The following is an 18,176-nucleotide window of genomic DNA, read 5'->3' on the forward strand; positions in this document are numbered from 1 at the left end:
AGTACATTCCTCCACACACAGTATGATGTCCCCACAGTACATTCCTCCACACACAGTATGATGTCCTCACAGTACATTCCCTCCACACACAGTATGATGTCCCCACAGTACATTCCCCCCACACAGTATGATGTCCTCACAGTATATTTCCCCCACACAGTATGATGTCCTCACAGTACATTCCCCACACACAGTATGATGTCCCCACAGTACATTCCTCCACACACAGTATGATGTCCTCACAGTACATTCCCTCCACACACAGTATGATGTCCCCACAGTACATTCCCCCACACACAGTATGATGTCCTCACAGTACATTCCCCCACACACAGTATGATGTCTCCACAGTACATTCCCGCCACACACAGTATGATGTCCCCACAGTACATTCCCCCCACACACACAGTATGATGTCCTCACAGTACATTCCCCCCACACAGTATGATGTCCTCACAGTACATTCCCCCACACACACAGTATGATGTCCCCACAGTACATTCCCCCCACACACACAGTATGATGTCCTCACAGTACATTCCCCCCACACACAATATGATGTCCTCACAGTACATTCCCCTCACACACAGTATGATGTCCTCACAGTACATTCCCCACACACAGTATGATGTCCCCACAGTACATTCCCCCCGCACACACAGTATGATGTCCTCACAGTACATTCCCCCCACACACAATATGATGTCCTCACAGTACATTCCCCTTACACACAGTATGATGTCCTCACAGTACATTCCCCACACACAGTATGATGTCCTCACAGTACATTCCTCCACACACAGTATGATGTCCCCACAGTACATTCCTCCACACACAGTATGATGTCCTCACAGTACACTCCCTCCACACACAGTATGATGTCCCCACAGTACATTCCCCCCACACACAGTATGATGTCCCCACAGTACATTCCCCAACACACAGTATGATGTCCTCACAGTACATTCCCCACACACACAGTATGATGTCCTCACAGTACATTCCTCCACACACAGTATGATGTCCTCACAGTACATTCACCCACACACAGTATGATGTCTCCACAGTACATTCCCCCCACACACAGTATGATGTCCCCACAGTACATTCCCCCCACACAGTATGATGTCCTCACAGTACATTCCCCCACACACAGTATGATGTCCTCACAGTACATTCCCCCCACACACAGTATGATGTCCTCACAGTACATTCCCCACACACAGTATGATGTCCCCACAGTACATTCCCCCACACAGTATGATGTCTCCACAGTACATTCCCCCACACACAGTATGATGTCCCCACAGTACATTCCCCCACACACAGTATGATGTCCCCACAGTACATTCCCCCACACACAGTATGATGTCCCCACAGTACATTCCCCCACACACAGTATGATGTCCCCACAGTACATTCCTCCACACACAGTATGATGTCCCCACAGTACATTCCTCCCACACAGTATGATGTCCTCACAGTACATTCCCCCCACACAGTATGATGTCCTCACAGTACATTCCCCCACACACAGTATGATGTCCTCACAGTACATTCCCCCACACACAGTATGATGTCCTCACAGTACATTCCCCCCACACACAGTATGATGTCCCCACAGTACATTCCCCCCACACAGTATGATGTCCTCACAGTACATTCCCCCACACACAGTATGATGTCCTCACAGTACATTCCCCCACACACAGTATGATGTCCTCACAGTACATTCCCCCCACACACAGTATGATGTCCACACAGTACATTCCCCCCACACACAGTATGATGTCCCCACAGTACATTCCCTCCACACACACAGTTTGATGTCTCCACAGTACATTCCCCCCACACACAGTATGATGTCCCCACAGTACATTCCCCCACACACAGTATGATGTCCCCACAGTACATTCCCCCCACACAGTATGATGTCCGCACAGTACATTCCCCAACACACAGTATGGTGTCCTCACAGTACATTCCCCCCACACAGTATGATGTCCGCACAGTACATTCCCCAACACACAGTATGATGTCCCCACAGTACATTCCTCCACACACAGTATGATGTCCCCACAGTACATTCCCTCCACACACAGTATGATGTCTCCACAGTACATTCCTCCACACACAGTATGATGTCTCCACAGTACATTCCCCCCACACACAGTATGATGTCCCCACAGTACATTCCCCCACACACAGTATGATGTCCCCACAGTACATTCCCCCACACACAGTATGATGTCTCCACAGTACATTCCCGCCACACACAGTATGATGTCCCCACAGTACATTCCCCCCACACAGTATGATGTCCTCACAGTACATTCCCCCACACACAGTATGATGTCCTCACAGTACATTCCCCCCACACACAGTATGATGTCCTCACAGTACATTCCCCAACACAGTATTATGTCTCCACAGTACATTCCCCCACACACAGTATGATGTCCCACAGTACATTCCCCCACACACAGTATGATGTCCCCACAGTACATTCCCCCACACACAGTATGATGTCTCCACAGTACATTCCCCCCACACACAGTATGATGTCCCCACAGTACATTCCCCCCACACAGTATGATGTCCTCACAGTACATTCCCCCACACACAGTATGTCCTCACAATACATTCCCCCACACACAGTATGATGTCCTCACAGTACATTCCCCACACACAGTATGATGTTCTCACAGTACATTCCCCCACACACAGTATGATGTCTCCACAGTACATTCCCCCACACACAGTATGATGTCCCCACAGTACATTCCCCCCACACACAGTATGATGTCCCCACAGTACATTCCCCCACACACAGTATGATGTCCCCACAGTACATTCCCCCCCCACACAGTATGATGTCCCCGCAGTACATTCCCCCCCCACACAGTATGATGTCCCCGCAGTACATTCCCCCCACACACAGTATGATGTTCTCACAATACATTCCCCCACACACAGTATGATGTCCCCACAGTACATTACCCCACACACAGTATGATGTCCTCACAGTACATTCCCCCCAAACACACAGTATGATGTCCTCACAGTACATTCCCCCACACACAGTATGATGTCCCCACAGTACATTCCCCCACACACAGTATGATGTCCTCACAGTACATTCCCCCCACACACACAGTATGATGTCCTCACAGTACATTCCCTCCACACACAATATGATGTCCCCACAGTACATTCCCCCACACACAGTATGATGTCCCCACAGTACATTCCCCCACACACAGTATGATGTCTTCACAGTACATTCCCCCCACACACACAGTATGATGTCCTCACAGTACATTCCCCCACACACAGTATGATGTCCCCACAGTACATTCCCCCACACACAGTATGATGTCCTCACAGTACATTCCCCCACACACAGTATGATGTCCCCACAGTACATTCCCCCACACACAGTATGATGTCCTCACAGTACATTCCCCCACACACACAGTATGATGTCCCCACAGTACATTCCCCCACACACAGTATGATGTCCCCACAGTACATTCCCCCACACACAGTATGATGTCCTCACAGTACATTCCCCCACACACACAGTATGATGTCCTCACAGTACATTTCCCACACACAGTATGATGTCCCCACAGTACATTCCCCCACACACAGAATGATGTCCCCACAGTACATTCCCCACACACAGTATGATGTCCCCACAGTACATTCCCCACACACAGTATGATGTCCCAACAGTACATTCCCCACACACAGTATGATGTCCCCACAGTACATTCCCCACACACAGTATGATGTCCCCACAGTACATTGCTCCACACACAGTATGATGTCCCCACAGTACATTCCCCCCACACACAGTATAATGTCCTCACAGTACATTCCCCACACACAGTATGATGTCCCCACAGTACATTCTACACACACAGTATGATGTCCCCACAGTACATTCCCCACACACACAGTATGATGTCCTCACAGTACATTCCCCACACACAGTATGATGTCCCCACAGTACATTCCCCACACACAGTATGATGTCCCCACAGTACATTCCCCACACACAGTATGATGTCCCCACAGTACATTCCTCCACACACAGTATGATGTCCCCACAGTACATTCCCCCACACTCAGTATGATGTCCCCACAGTACATTCCCCACACACAGTATGATGTCCCCACAGTACATTCCCCACACACAGTATGATGTCCCCACAGTACATTCCTCCACACACAGTATGATGTCCCCACAGTACATTCCTCCACACACAGTATGATGTCCCCACAGTACATTCCCCACACACAGTATGATATCCTCACAGTACATTCCCCCCACACACAGTATGATGTCCTCACAGTACATTCTCCACACACAGTATGATGTCCTCACAGTACATTCCTCCACACACAGTATGATGTCCCCACAGTACATTCCTCCCACACACAGTATGATGTCCCCACAGTACATTCCCCCACACACAGTATGATGTCCTCACAGTACATTCCCCCACACACACAGTATGATGTCCTCACAGTACATTCCCCCCACACACAGTATGATGTCCTCACAGTACATTCTCCACACACAGTATGATGTCCTCACAGTACATTCCTCCACACACAGTATGATGTCCCCACAGTACATTCCCCACACACAGTATGATATCCTCACAGTACATTCCCCCCACACACAGTATGATGTCCTCACAGTACATTCTCCACACACAGTATGATGTCCTCACAGTACATTCCTCCACACACAGTATGATGTCCCCACAGTACATTCCCCACACACAGTATGATGTCCCCACAGTACATTCCCCACACACAGTATGATGTCTCCACAGTACATTCCCTCCACACACAGTATGATGTCCCCACAGTACATTCCTCCACACACAGTATGATGTCCCCACAGTACATTCCCCACACACAGTATGATGTCCCCACAGTACATTCCCCACACACACAGTATGATGTCCTCACAGTACATTCCCCACACACAGTATGATGTCCCCACAGTACATTCCCCACACACAGAATGATGTCCCCACAGTACATTCCCCACACACACAGTATGATGTCCCCACAGTACATTCCCCACACACAGTATGAGGTCCCCACAGTACATTCCCCACACAGTATGATGTCCCCACTGTACATTCCCTCCACACAGTATGATGTCCTCACAGTACATTCCTCCACACACAGTATGATGTCCCCACAGTACATTCCCCACACACAGTATGATGTCCCCACAGTACATTCCCCACACACAGTATGATGTCCCCACAGTACATTCCCCCACACACAGTATGATGTCCCCACAGTACATTCCCCACACACAGTATGATGTCCCCACAGTACATTCCCCACACACAGTATGATGTCCCCACAGTACATTCCTCCACACACAGTATGATGTCCCCACAGTACATTCCCCCACACTCAGTATGATGTCCTCACAGTACATTCCCCACACACAGTATGATGTCCCCACAGTACATTCCCCACACACAGTATGATGTCCCCACAGTACATTCCTCCACACACAGTATGATGTCCCCACAGTACATTCCTCCACACACAGTATGATGTCCCCACAGTACATTCCCCACACACAGTATGATATCCTCACAGTACATTCCCCCCACACACAGTATGATGTCCTCACAGTACATTCTCCACACACAGTATGATGTCCTCACAGTACATTCCTCCACACACAGTATGATGTCCCCACAGTACATTCCTCCACACACAGTATGATGTCCCCACAGTACATTCCCCACACACAGTATGATGTCCCCACAGTACATTCCCCACACACACAGTATGATGTCCTCACAGTACATTCCCCACACACAGTATGATGTCCCCACAGTACATTCCCCACACACAGTATGATGTCCCCACAGTACATTCCCCACACACACAGTATGATGTCCCCACAGTACATTCCCCACACACAGTATGAGGTCCCCACAGTACATTCCCCACACAGTATGATGTCCCCACAGTACATTCCCTCCACACAGTATGATGTCCTCACAGTACATTCCTCCACACACAGTATGATGTCCCCACAGTACATTCCCCACACACAGTATGATGTCCCCACAGTACATTCCCCACACACAGTATGATGTCCCCACAGTACATTCCCCCACACACAGTATGATGTCCCCACAGTACATTCCCCACACAAGGTATGATGTCCCCATAGTACATTCCTCCACACACAGTATGATGTCCCCACAGTACATTCCCTCCACACACACAGTATGATGTCCTCACAGTACATTCCCCCACACACAGTATGATGTCTCCACAGTACATTCCCCCACACACAGTATGATGTCCCCACTGTACATTCCCCCACACACAGTATGATGTCTCCACAGTACATTCCCTCCACACACAGTATGATGTCCCCACAGTACATTCCCCACACACAGTATGATGTCCCCACAGTACATTCCCCACACACAGTATGATGTCCCCACAGTACATTCCTCCACACACAGTATGATGTCCCCACAGTACATTCCCTCCACACAGTATGATGTCCCCACAGTACATTCCCCCCACACACAGTATGATGTCCACACAGTACATTCCCCCACACACAGTATGATGTCCTCACAGTACATTCCCCCACACACAGTATTATGTCTCCACAGTACATTCCCCCACACACAGTATGATGTCCCCACAGTACATTCCCCACACATAGTATGATGTCTCCACAGTACATTCCCCCCACACACAGTATGATGTCTCCACAGTACATTCCCCACACACAGTATGATGTCTCCACAGTACATTCCCCACACACAGTATGATGTCTCCACAGTACATTCCCCCACACAGTATGATGTCCCCACAGTACATTCCCCCACACACAGTATGATGTCCTCACAGTACATTCCCCACACACAGTATGATGTCACCACAGTACATTCCCTCCACACACAGCATGATGTCCCCCAGTACATTCCCCCACACACAGTATGATGTCCCCACAGTACATTCCCTCCACACACAGCATGATGTCCCCCAGTACATTCCCCCACACATAGTATGATGTCCCCACAGTACATTCCCCACACATAGTATGATGTCTCCACAGTACATTCCCCACACACAGTATGATGTCCCCACAGTACATTCCCCCACACACAGTATGATGTCCTCACAGTACATTCCCCCCACACACAGTATGATGTCCCCCAGTACATTCCCCCACACACAGTATGATGTCCCCACAGTACATTCCCCACACACAGTATGATGTCTCCACAGTACATTCCCTCCACACACACAGTATGATGTCCCCACAGTACATTCCCCCACACACAGTATGATGTCTCCACAGTACATTCCCCCACACACACAGTATGATGTCTCCACAGTACATGCCCCCACACACAGTATGATGTCCTCACAGTACATTCCCCCACACACAGTATGATGTCTCCACAGTACATTCCCCCCACACACAGTATGATGTCCCCACAGAACATTCCCTCCACACACAGTATGATGTCTCCACAGTACATTCCCCACACACAGTATGATGTCCCCACAGTACATTCCCTCCACACAGTATGATGTCCCCACAGTACAGTCCCCACACACAGTATGATGTCCCCACAGTACATTCCCCACACACAGTATGATGTCCCCACAGTACATTCCCTCCGCACAGTATGGTGTCCCCACAGTACATTCCCCCACACACAGTATGATGTCCCCACAGTACATTCCCCCCACTCACAGTATGATGTCCCCACAGTACATTCCCCACACACAGTATGATGTCCCCACAGTACATTCCCCCACACACAGTATGATGTCCTCACAGTACATTCCCCACACACAGTATGATGTCTTCACAGTACATTCCCCCACACACAGTATGATGTCTCCACAGTATATTCCCCCACACACAGTATGATGTCCTCACAGTACATTCCCCCACACACACAGTATGATGTCCCCACAGTACATTCCCACCACACACAGTATGATGTCCCCACAGTACATTCCCACCACACACAGTATGATGTCCCCACAGTACATTCCCCCACACACAGTATGATGTCCCCACAGTACATTCCCCCACACACAGTATGATGTCCTCACAGTACATTCCCCCCACACACAGTATGATGTCTCCACAGTACATTCCCCCACACACAGTATGATGTCTCCACAGTACATTCCCTCCACACACAGTATGATGTCCTCACAGTACATTCCCTCCACACACAGTATGATGTCCCCACAGTACATTCCCCACACACACAGTATGATGTCCTCACAGTACATTCCCTCCACACACAGTATGAGGTCCTCACAGTACATTCCCCCACACACAGTATGATGTCCCCACAGTACATTCCCCACACACAGTATGATATCTCCACAGTACATTCCCCACACACAGTATGATATCTCCACAGTACATTCCCCCACACACAGTATGATGTCTCCACAGTACATATCCCCACACACAGTATGATGTCCCCACAGTACATACCCTCCACACACAGTATGAGGTCCTCACAGTACATTCCCCCACACACAGTATGATGTCCTCACAGTACATTCCCCCCACACACAGTATGATGTCCCCACAGTACATTCCCCACACACAGTATGATGTCTCCACAGTACATTCCCCCACACACATTATGATGTCCCCACAGTACATTCCCCACACATAGTATGATGTCTCCACAGTACATTCCCCCACACACAGTATGATGTCCCCACAGTTCATTCCCCCACACACAGTATGATATCCTCACAGTACATTCCCCACACACAGTATGATGTCTCCACAGTACATTCCCCCACACACAGTATGATGTCCTCACAGTACATTCCCCACACACAGTATGATGTCTCCACAGTACATTCCCCCACACACAGTATGATGTCCCCACAGTACATTCCCCACACACAGTATGATGTCCCCACAGTACATTCCTCCACACACAGTATGATGTCCCCACAGTACATTCCCCACACACAGTATGATGTCTCCACAGTACATTCCCCACACACAGTATGATGTCCTCACAGTACATTCCCCCCACACACAGTATGATGTCCTCACAGTACATTCCCCGCACGCAGTATGATGTCTCCACAGTACATTCCCCACACACAGTATGATGTCCTCACAGTACATTCCCCCCACACACAGTATGATGTCCTCACAGTACATTCCCCGCACACAGTATGATGTCTCCACAGTATATTCCCCCCACACACACAGTATGATGTCCTCACAGTACATTCCCCCCACACACAGTATGATGTCCTCACAGTACATTCCCCGCACACAGTATGATGTCTCCACAGTACATTCCCCACACACACACAGTATGATGTCCTCATAGTACATTCCCCCCACACACAGTATGATGTCCTCACAGTACATTCCCCGCACACACTATGATGTCTCCACAGTACATTCCCCACACACACACAGTATGATGTCCTCACAGTACATTCCCCCCACACACAGTATGATGTCCTCACAGTACATTCCCCGCACACAGTATGATGTCTCCACAGTACATTCCTCACACACACACAGTATGATGTCCTCACAGTACATTCCCCCCACACACAGTATGATGTCCTCACAGTACATTCCCCGCACACAGTATGATGTCTCCACAGTACATTCCCCACACACAGTATGATGTCCTCACAGTACATTCCCCCCACACACAGTATGATGTCCTCACAGTACATTCCCCGCACACAGTATGATGTCTCCACAGTACATTCCCCACACACAGTATGATGTCCCCACAGTACATTCCCCCCACACACAGTATGATGTCCTCACAGTACATTCCTCCACACACAGTATGATGTCCTCACAGTACATTCCCCCCACACACAGTATGATGTCCTCACAGTACATTCCCCACACACAGTATGATGTACTCACAGTACATTCCTCCACACACAGTATGATGTCCTCACAGTACATTCCCCCCACACAGTATGATGTCTCCACAGTACATTCCCCACACACAGTATGATGTCCTCACAGTACATTGCCCCCACACACAGTATGATGTCCTCACAGTACATTCCCCGCACACAGTATGATGTCCTCACAGTACATTCCCCACACACAGTATGATGTCTCCACAGTACATTCCCCCCACACACAGTATGATGTCCCCACAGTACATTCCCCCACACACAGTATGATGTCCCCACAGTACATTCCTCCACACACAGTATGATGTCTCCACAGTACATTCCTCCACACACAGTATGATGTCCCCACAGTACATTCCCTCCACACACAGTATGATGTCTGCACAGTACATTCCCTCCACACACAGTATGATGTCTGCACAGTACATTCCCCCCACACAGTATGATGTCTTGACAGTACATTCCTCACACACAGTATGATGTCCTCACAGTACATTCCCCCACACACAGTATGATGTCCCCACAGTACATTCCCCCCACACACAGTATGATGTCCTCACAGTACATTCCCTCCACACACAGTATGATGTCCTCACAGTACATTCCTCCACACACAGTATGATGTCCTCACAGTACATTCCCCCCACACAGTATGATGTCTTGACAGTACATTCCTCCACACACAGTATGATGTCCTCACAGTACATTCCCCCCACACAGTATGATGTCTTGACAGTACATTCCTCACACACAGTATGATGTCCTCACAGTACATTCCCCCACACACAGTATGATGTCCCCACAGTACATTCCCCCCACACACAGTATGATGTCCTCACAGTACATTCCCTCCACACACAGTATGATGTCCTCACAGTACATTCCTCCACACACAGTATGTTGTCCCCACAGTACATTCCCTCCACACACAGTATGATGTCCTCACAGTACATTCCCTCCACACACAGTATGATGTCCTCACAGTACATTCCCCCCACACACAGTATGATGTCTCCACAGTACATTCCCCGCACACAGTATGATGTCCTCACAGTACATTCCCCACACACAGTATGATGTCCTCACAGTACATTCCCTCCACACACAGTATGATGTCTCCACAGTACATTCCTCCACACACAGTATGATGTCCCCACAGTACATTCCCCCACACACAGTATGATGTCTCCACAGTACATTCCCCACACACAGTATGATGTCCTCACAGTACATTCCCCCCACACACAGTATGATGTCCCCACAGTACATTCCCCGCACACAGTATGATGTCTCCACAGTACATTCCCCACACACAGTATGATGTCCTCACAGTACATTCCCCCCACACACCGTATGATGTCCCCACAGTACATTCCCCCCACACACAGTATGATGTCCCCACAGTACATTCCCCCCACACACAGTATGATGTCCTCACAGTACATTCCCCGCACACAGTATGATGTCCTCACAGTACATTCCCCGCACACAGTATGATGTCTCCACAGTACATTCCCCACACACAGTATGATGTCCTCACAGTACATTCCCCCCACACACAGTATGATGTCCTCACAGTACATTCCCCGCACACAGTATGATGTCTCCACAGTACATTCCCCACACACAGTATGATGTCCCCACAGTACATTCCCCCCACACACAGTATGATGTCCTCACAGTACATTCCTCCACACACAGTATGATGTCCTCACAGTACATTCCCCGCACGCAGTATGATGTCTCCACAGTACATTCCCCACACACAGTATGATGTCCTCACAGTACATTCCCCCCACACACAGTATGATGTCCTCACAGTACATTCCCCGCACACAGTATGATGTCTCCACAGTACATTCCCCACACACACACAGTATGATGTCCTCACAGTACATTCCCCCCACACATAGTATGATGTCCTCACAGTACATTCCCCGCACACAGTATGATGTCTCCACAGTACATTCCCCACACACACACAGTATGATGTCCTCACAGTACATTCCCCCCACACACAGTATGATGTCCTCACAGTACATTCCCCGCACACAGTATGATGTCTCCACAGTACATTCCTCACACACACACAGTATGATGTCCTCACAGTACATTCCCCCCACACACAGTATGATGTCCTCACAGTACATTCCCCGCACACAGTATGATGTCTCCACAGTACATTCCCCACACACAGTATGATGTCCTCACAGTACATTCCCCCCACACACAGTATGATGTCCTCACAATACATTCCCCGCACACAGTATGATGTCTCCACAGTACATTCCCCACACACAGTATGATGTCTCCACAGTACATTCCCCCCACACACAGTATGATGTCCTCACAGTACATTCCTCCACACACAGTATGATGTCCTCACAGTACATTCCCCCCACACACAGTATGATGTCCTCACAGTACATTCCCCACACACAGTATGATGTCCTCACAGTACATTCCTCCACACACAGTATGATGTCCTCACAGTACATTCCCCCCACACAGTATGATGTCTCCACAGTACATTCCCCACACACAGTATGATGTCCTCACAGTACATTCCCCCCACACACAGTATGATGTCCCCACAGTACATTCCCCCCACACACAGTATGATGTCCCCACAGTACATTCTCCACACACACAGTATGATGTCCTCACAGTACATTCCCCCACACACAGCATGATGTCCTCACAGTACATTCCCCCCACACACAGTATGATGTCCCCACAGTACATTCCCCCCACACACAGTATGATGTCTCCACAGTACATTCTCCACACACACAGTATGATGTCCCCACAGTACATTCCTCCCACACACAGTATGATGTCTCTACAGTACATTCCCCCACACACAGTATGATGTCTCCACAGTACATTCCCCCACACACAGTATGATGTCTCCACAGTACATTCCCCCACACACAGTATGATGTCTCCACAGTACATTCCCCCACACACAGTATGGTGTCTCCACAGTACATTCCCCACACACAGTATGATGTCCCCACAGTACATTCCTCCCACACACAGTATGATGTCTCCACAGTACATTCCCCCACACACAGTATGATGTCTCCACAGTACATTTCCCCACACACAGTATGATGTCCCCACAGTACATTCCCCCACACACAGTATGATGTCTCCACAGTATATTCCTCCACACACAGTATGATGTCTCCACAGTATATTCCTCCACACACAGTATGATGTCCTCACAGTACATTCCCCCACATAGTATGATGTCCCCACAGTACATTCCCCCACACACAGTATGATGTCCCCACAGTACATTCCCTCCACACACAGTATGATGTCCCCACAGTACATTCCCCACACACAGTATGATGTCCTCACAGTACATTCCCTCCACACACAGTATGATGTCCCCACAGTACATTCCCCCACACACAGTATGATGTCCTCACAGTACATTCCTCCACACACAGTATGATGTCCTCACAGTACATTCCCCACACACAGTATGATGTCCCCACAGTACATTCCCTCCACACACAGTATGATGTCCCCACAGTACATTCCCCACACACAGTATGATGTCCTCACAGTACATTCCCTCCACACACAGTATGATGTCCCCACAGTACATTCCCCCACACACAGTATGATGTCCCCACAGTACATTCCCTCCACACACAGTATGATGTCCCCACAGTACATTCCCCACACACAGTATGATGTCCTCACAGTACATTCACCCACACACAGTATGATGTCCTCACAGTACATTCCCCCACACACAGTATGATGTCCCCACAGTACATTCCCCCACACACAGTGTGATGTCTCCACAGTACATTCCCCCCCCACACAGTATGATGTCCTCACAGTACATTCCCCCCACACAGTATGATGTCTCCACAGTACATTCCTCACACACAGTATGATGTCCTCACAGTACATTCCTCCACACACAGTATGATGTCCTCACAGTACATTCCCCCACACACAGTATGATGTCTCCACAGTACATTCCCCCACACACACAGTATGATGTCCTCACAGTACATTCTCCACACACACAGTTTGATGTCCCCACAGTACATTCCCTCCACACACAGTATGATGTCTCCACAGTACATTCCTCCACACACAGTATGATGTCTCCACAGTACATTCCCCCCACACACAGTATGATGTCTCCACAGTACATTCCCCCCACACACAGTATGATGTCCCCACAGTACATTCCCCCACACACAGTATGATGTCTCCACAGTACATTCCCCCCACACACAGTATGATGTCTCCACAGTACATTCCCCCCACACACAGTATGATGTCCCCACAGTACATTCCTCCACACACAGTATGATGTCTCCACAGTACATTCCCCCACACACAGTATGATGTCTCCACAGTACATTCCCCCACACACAGTATGATGTCCTCACAGTACATTCCTCCACACACAGTATGATGTCCTCACAGTACATTCCTCCACACACAGTATGATGTCTCCACAGTACATTCCTCCACACACAGTATGATGTCCTCACAGTACATTCCTCCACACACAGTATGATGTCCTCACAGTACATTCCCCACACACAGTATGATGTCTCCACAGTACATTCCTCCACACACAGTATGATGTCTCCACAGTACATTCCCCCACACACAGTATGATGTCCCCACAGTACATTCCTCCACACACAGTATGATGTCCCCACAGTACATTCCTCCACACACAGTATGATGTCCTCACAGTACATTCCTCCACACACAGTATGATGTCCTCACAGTACATTCCCCAAACACAGTATGATGTCCTCACAGTACATTCCCCACACACAGTATGATGTCTCCACAGTACATTCCCCCACACACAGTATGATGTCTCCACAGTACATTCCCCCACACACAGTATGATGTCCTCACAGTACATTCCTCCACACACAGTATGATGTCCTCACAGTACATTCCCTCACACACAGTATGATGTCCTCACAGTACATTCCTCCACACACAGTATGATGTCTCCACAGTACATTCCTCCACACACAGTATGATGTCCTCACAGTACATTCCCTCCACACACAGTATGATGTCTCCACAGTACATTCCTCCACACACAGTATGATGTCCTCACAGTACATTCCTCCACACACAGTATGATGTCCTCACAGTACATTCCCCACACACAGTATGATGTCCTCACAGTACATTCCCCCACACACAGTATGATGTCCTCACAGTACATTCCTCCACACACAGTATGATGTCTCCACAGTACATTCCCCCACACACAGTATGATGTCCTCACAGTACATTCCTCCACACACAGTATGATGTCCTCACAGTACATTCCCCAAACACAGTATGATGTCCTCACAGTACATTCCCCACACACAGTATGATGTCTCCACAGTACATTCCCCCACACACAGTATGATGTCTCCACAGTACATTCCCCCACACACAGTATGATGTCCTCACAGTACATTCCTCCACACACAGTATGATGTCCTCACAGTACATTCCCTCACACACAGTATGATGTCCTCACAGTACATTCCTCCACACACAGTATGATGTCTCCACAGTACATTCCCCACACACAGTATGATGTCTCCACAGTACATTCCTCCACACACAGTATGATGTCCTCACAGTACATTCCTCCACACACAGTATGATGTCTCCACAGTACATTCCTCCACACACAGTATGATGTCCTCACAGTACATTCCCCACACACAGTATGATGTCTCCACAGTACATTCCCCACACACAGTATGATGTCTCCACAGTACATTCCTCCACACACAGTATGATGTCCTCACAGTACATTCCCTCCACACACAGTATGATGTCCTCACAGTACATTCCTCCACACACAGTATGATGTCCTCACAGTACATTCCCCACACACAGTATGATGTCCTCACAGTACATTCCCCCACACACAGTATGATGTCCTCACAGTACATTCCTCCACACACAGTATGATGTCTCCACAGTACATTCCTCCACACACAGTATGATGTCCTCACAGTACATTCCCCCACACACAGTATGATGTCTCCACAGTACATTCCCCCACACACACAGTATGATGTCCTCACAGTACATTCTCCACACACACAGTTTGATGTCCCCACAGTACATTCCCTCCACACACAGTATGATGTCTCCACAGTACATTCCTCCACACACAGTATGATGTCTCCACAGTACATTCCCCCCACACACAGTATGATGTCTCCACAGTACATTCCCCCCACACACAGTATGATGTCCCCACAGTACATTCCCCCACACACAGTATGATGTCTCCACAGTACATTCCCCCCACACACAGTATGATGTCTCCACAGTACATTCCCCCCACACACAGTATGATGTCCCCACAGTACATTCCTCCACACACAGTATGATGTCTCCACAGTACATTCCCCCACACACAGTATGATGTCTCCACAGTACATTCCCCCACACACAGTATGATGTCCTCACAGTACATTCCTCCACACACAGTATGATGTCCTCACAGTACATTCCCCACACACAGTATGATGTCCTCACAGTACATTCCCCACACACAGTATGATGTCCTCACAGTACATTCCCCACACACAGTATGATGTCTCCACAGTACATTCCTCCACACACAGTATGATGTCTCCACAGTACATTCCCCCACACACAGTATGATGTCCCCACAGTACATTCCTCCACACACAGTATGATGTCCCCACAGTACATTCCTCCACACACAGTATGATGTCCTCACAGTACATTCCTCCACACACAGTATGATGTCCTCACAGTACATTCCCCCACACACAGTATGATGTCCTCACAGTACATTCCCCCACACACAGTATGATGTCCTCACAGTACATTCCCCCCACACACAGTATGATGTCCCCACAGTACATTCCTCACACACAGTATGTTGTCCCCACAGTACATTCCCCCACACACACAGTATGATGTCCCCACAGTACATTCCTCCACACACAGTATGATGTCCTCACAGTACATTCCCTCCACACACAGTATGATGTCCCCACAGTACATTCCCTCCACACACAGTATGATGTCCCCACAGTACATTCCCCCCACACACAGTATGATGTCCCCACAGTACATTCCCCACACACAGTATGATGTCCTCACAGTACATTCCCTCCACACACAGTATGATGTCCACACAGTACATTCCCTCCACACACAGTATGATGTCCCCACAGTACATTCCCCACACACAGTATGATGTCCTCACAGTAAGTTCCCCACACACAGTATGATGTCCCCACAGTACATTCCCCCCACACACAGTATGATGTCCCCACAGTACATTCCTCCACACACAGTATGATGTCCTCACAGTACATTCCTCCACACACAGTATGATGTCCTCACAGTACATTCCTCCACACACAGTATGATGTCCCCACAGTACATTCCCCCCACACACAGTATGATGTCCTCACAGTACATTCCCCCCACACACAGTATGATGTCCTCACAGTACATTCCCCCACACACAGTATGATGTCCTCACAGTACATTCCCACACACAGTATGATGTCCTCACAGTACATTCCCACACACAGTATGATGTCTCCACAGTACATTCCTCCACACACAGTATGATGTCCTCACAGTACATTCCCACACACAGTATGATGTCCCCACAGTACATTCCCTCCACACACAGTATGATGTCACCACAGTACATTCCCTCCACACACAGTATGATGTCTCCACAGTACATTCCCTCCACACACAGTATGATGTCCCCACAGTACATTCCCTCCACACACAGTATGATGTCCCCACAGTACATTCCCTCCACACACAGTATGATGTCCCCACAGTACATTCCCTCCACACACAGTATGATGTCCCCATAGTACATTCCCTCCACACACAGTATGATGTCCCCACAGTACATTCCCTCCACACACAGTATGATGTCTCCACAGTACATTCCTCCACACACAGTATGATGTCCCCACAGTACATTCCCTCCACACACAGTATGATGTCCCCACAGTACATTCCCTCCACACACAGTATGATGTCCCCACAGTACATTCCCTCCACACACAGTATGATGTCCCCACAGTACATTCCCTCCACACACAGTATGATGTCCCCACAGTACATTCCCTCCACACACAGTATGATGTCTCCACAGTACATTCCTCCAC

The sequence above is a fragment of the Phyllobates terribilis genome, unplaced genomic scaffold, assembly GCF_046119375.1.
Source record: "Phyllobates terribilis strain yellow unplaced genomic scaffold, ASM4611937v1 Scaffold_13__5_contigs__length_258822181, whole genome shotgun sequence".
Lineage (NCBI taxonomy): Eukaryota > Metazoa > Chordata > Amphibia > Anura > Dendrobatidae > Phyllobates > Phyllobates terribilis.